Genomic DNA, 4,110 nt, shown 5'->3' with positions numbered 1-4,110 from the left:
ACTCAAAAGAATGCATAATTTAAAAAATCAATAGCGTGAAGTTCAAGTAAATTTAGGAATGCATAAATACCTGGTGAAAGTATAAAGATAAGCAAGGAAACTACCCCAAAGTCAGGATAATGTGTACCTATGGGGGACAGAGATGGTTGTAACTGGAAAAGGACATGAGTGGTGTCAATTTTGCTAGTAATATTCTACTTCTTCCCTGGGTGGAAGTTATATCACTATTTGCCCTATAATTGTTACTGTACATGTTTTTACACACTTTCTGAATGTGTGCATTACAATAATAAGAGGAATAAGAAAGGAAAAATCTTAATTCAAGGGATCTTCATTATCAAAATATATGGTATCCAGCTAGGTGCAATGCACATGCCTGCAATCCTAGAGACTTGGGAGGCTGAGGCAGGAGGATCACAAGTTAGAGACCTGCCTCAGCAACTTAGCAAGACCCTCATCAACTTGGCAAGGCTCTGTCTCAAAATAAAAAATAAAAAATAATTGTGGGTGTGGCTCAGTGGTAAAGCTCCTCTGGGTGCAATTCCCAGTAGCAAAACAATTTTTGTTATCCCAGTGCCAGCAACTGTAAGGCTTAGGGAGCAAGTCATCATACTATGACAACATGTATTAATGTTCTGATCACTAAATGTTGATCACACAAACTTCTCAACTTGATTAACAACAAGAGTTTCTCTTGCTTCTTGTAAGCATTCACAATACAAATAAATCTGCAAATTCATTCCTTCAACAAACATTTACTCAATTCTACTACTTGCCAAACACCATTTTCAGGGTACCAGCAAGGTCCAAGATAAGCAAAAGCCCAGACAGAGAACCTGAGAAACTTCATTTCTACCCCCATTTGGCCCTTGCCCTCTACTCTGCTACTGAGTTTCACACACGATGAACCAGAAAGCAGCAATCCAAAGCACACAGTAATTATGAAAAATCACTACCCTAGGGAGTCTTCCTTGCAGAGAAATCACTGCTTGAATTCAGTTGACAAAATCATGGTTTCCTGTTTCTGAGTAGGCAGAGATCCCCTTACCAAGAACTCTCAGTTAAGGTACTAGTTTTAACAATGGTGTTGCTTTGGAGAGTGGCCAAAGTGGGGTCAAAAGCTTTCTAGGAATGCTTTGCCTGGGATGCAGAGACCAGAGGCTTGTGATTTTTCAGAAATTATATACTAGATTTTGTATGTACTGTATTTATTTCTCAGATTAAAGTTCATACCTTCATGTGATTCTCAAGGTTGTTCAACCAAAAAGGATGAATAAAATCAGCTCCCAAGTTAAAGAGTCTAGCTTTTGAAGGATAAAGCCATGTAGTTACTGCTAGGTTATCTCAATTGAAACCCAGCTGTCCTGATCCCTAGGCCTGAGCTCTCAATGTCCCACATTTACTCTTGGTTCTTGGAAGGCTTCATCTAGAGTGGAGAGCTGGTGGTCCTGGTGAATACTGATAACTGGACACAGATGAGTTGCCTTTCTTACTGGCAAAAGGTGCTCAAATGAAGCCATGGTCTTGGTCACCTCTGCTTCAGTTTCTATTTCTGGGTCAAATATGCTTTATGCCTCCGTTTCTCCTGTGGTCTCAGCCTCTCCTGGTTGTCTTCCTCTGCCTGGTTTTCTTGCTTCTCCTCCATTTCCTTCTCACTGTCCTCTTCACTGTCTTCCTCCAACTTGCTCTCTCTACCTGCCTGACTTTCTACCTCTCCCTCCTGCTCCACCTTGCCTGACCTCTTCCTTCCTGGCTCCTCTCCGCCGGCTCTTGAGGTCTAAGCCTCAGCACCATGGATGTGCCTGGCCAGGCAGTGAGGAGAAACTTCTTCCCATGAGCCTCGGCATGGTGGCACCAGGAGCAGAAGCCACATTCTCTGCACCCTTCCTTGCCTGGAGCCTTGTAGGGTTCTCGCTCCTACCATGTGATGTCATGAGGCAGCTCCTCCAAGTCCGGTTTGTGCTGTACCGCTGCCTGAGAGACCTCAGGGCCTGTGGGCTCCTCACTTCCCCTTCCCCAGTGCGGATCCCCTCTGCAGGAGTCCCCACCTGGCTGGGCAGCGCTGTCCTGGAGCATGGGGCACAGGTCCTTCCATGTGCTCTGCCTATGTGTGTTTTGTGGGACTTGAAGACAGGGCCTGGTGCATGCTAAGCATGTGCTCTAACCGTGAGTCACTCCCCAGCCCTATGTCTAGCTTTTTTCTCTCAGCATGTTTGTGAGACTCATCAATGTTGTTCTGTGCACTAGTAGTTTACTTTTTTTATTGCTGATAATGATCCATTGTATGATTATATCACAAAATGTTTTGTTTTTCTGTTGATGGATATTTGTGTTTTGTCAAATTTTTAGCTATCAGGAGTAATGCTGCCAGGAATATTCTTGTCACTCATGGGCAGTGAACTAATTTTTCTTGAGTATCTTGGGGTCGGTGTATGTTATGGTTTTATAAATATATAAAATAATATGAGCTAAAAATAATATGCATGAGAGTTCCAGTTTCACCGTATCTTCAGCAACAGTTGATAATGACCATTTAAATTTATTAACCATTTTGTTGAACATCCCTCTGTGGTTTTAAAATGGATTTTTGGTAGTATTCTTAATACCACTTGGAATGTGTGTTGGTCATTAGAATGTCTTTTGTGAAATGCTTGTTCAAGTCTTGTGCTCATTTTAACATTGAAATATCTTTCACTTATTGATTTATAAGGTTTCTTTGTATATTCTGTATACAAATTCTGTATTAGTTGATAGCTGATGTATTTACAGTCTTAATGATATCTTTGATAATGAGACAGATGTTCAAGATTTTAGTTATCTCTGATTTATCAATTTTCTGCTTTGGTTTAATGCATTGTGTGAAATAACAAATCTTTACCTATCCCAACCCAATGTCAGGAAAGTATTCTGTTTTCCTTTAGAAGTTTGATTGTTTTCATTTTTGAATATAGGTGTAGAATAAACCTAAAGAGCAAATTTCTGTGTATAGCTTGAGTTAAGGATAAAGATTTTATTATTTTCCATGCTTGTCTCATTTCTATGATTTTAAAAAAGACCATCTTCCCCTATGTAATTGCAGAGGTAATTTCAGATGTAAATCAAGAAAACATAGAGTAATCTCCTTCTTTACTGTGATTTTTATTTCCACAAAACACCTACTCAAAGGGAAAAACACAGTAGCAAGAGAATATTAGAGATTGGTAGGGGCTGGTTATTTTGAGAAAATGATTTGTGTCTTTTTCTTAAAGCAAGCACATTCTAAAACAGCAGAAAAAAGACCCAACCACATTTAGACACAAGCAAATAAGCCACCTCAACACCTAGGGAGGTGCTGGTCACTGCATCATATTAGGTGAAGTGAAATCAAAAGGGAACTTTTAGTTTGGGGAGTCAGTCTTGTAAAGTTCCTACATTTTGAATCAGACTTTTTGTATTTTTAAGTCTCACTGCTGTCACTAAGTGACTGACTAGCTGCCTCTGGATTAGTCAAGGATTTTCATGGATCAGATTTCCTCATCTGGGGATGAGGAAACTTAGGTAGTTGGACTAGATGACATTTAAATTTCCTCCAACCTCTAAAATTTTGTGATCTTTTCCTAGACCATCAATTCTGTCTTTTTTAGTGCTCTTCCTTTGGTTCAGCAAATATTTATTGAGCCCCTATTTTGTTCACATACTGTGACAGAAAGACACATGTGATTTAATTTATAAGAACTGTTCAAAATATACAAATTCACAGAGATGAAAAGTAGATTAGTTGTTTCTGGGGGATGAGAGTAGATGACAGTGTGATGACTAATGTGTCTGGAGTTTCTTTTACGAGTGAGACAACTGTTCTGGAATTTGATAGTGGTGATGGTGGAATGGTAAAGAATGAAATAGATACATACAACATTGCCCTTATTTTATCTCAGGGTATCTGGTTAGTACATAAAGACAACTGTGGTAGAGTATATTTTGCAATTGGAACATAATCTGGATTTGATTGTATTGATAGTAGGAATTTTGGGGGGTAAAGGTGACTGAACTCAGGGACAGTCAACTAGAAGTATCTCTATTGATTTTGTATGCAGATGGCTTCTCTGTTGGTGACAGGGGTATATTGAAATT

General features: G+C 39.5%; 1 pseudogene; it reads right to left on the bottom strand.

Annotated features, from left to right (window-relative positions):
* Window positions 1–1,385: 1,385 nt before the first annotated feature.
* On the bottom strand, window positions 1,386–2,076 carry LOC124965312 (tripartite motif-containing protein 44-like; annotated as a pseudogene).
* Between the last annotated feature and the right edge of the window lie 2,034 nt (window positions 2,077–4,110).

The sequence above is a fragment of the Sciurus carolinensis genome, chromosome 15, assembly GCF_902686445.1.
Source record: "Sciurus carolinensis chromosome 15, mSciCar1.2, whole genome shotgun sequence".
Taxonomy (NCBI): Eukaryota; Metazoa; Chordata; class Mammalia; order Rodentia; family Sciuridae; genus Sciurus; species Sciurus carolinensis.
Note: the sequence above shows the minus strand (reverse complement) of the source record. Positions and strands in the feature narration are given on the sequence as shown.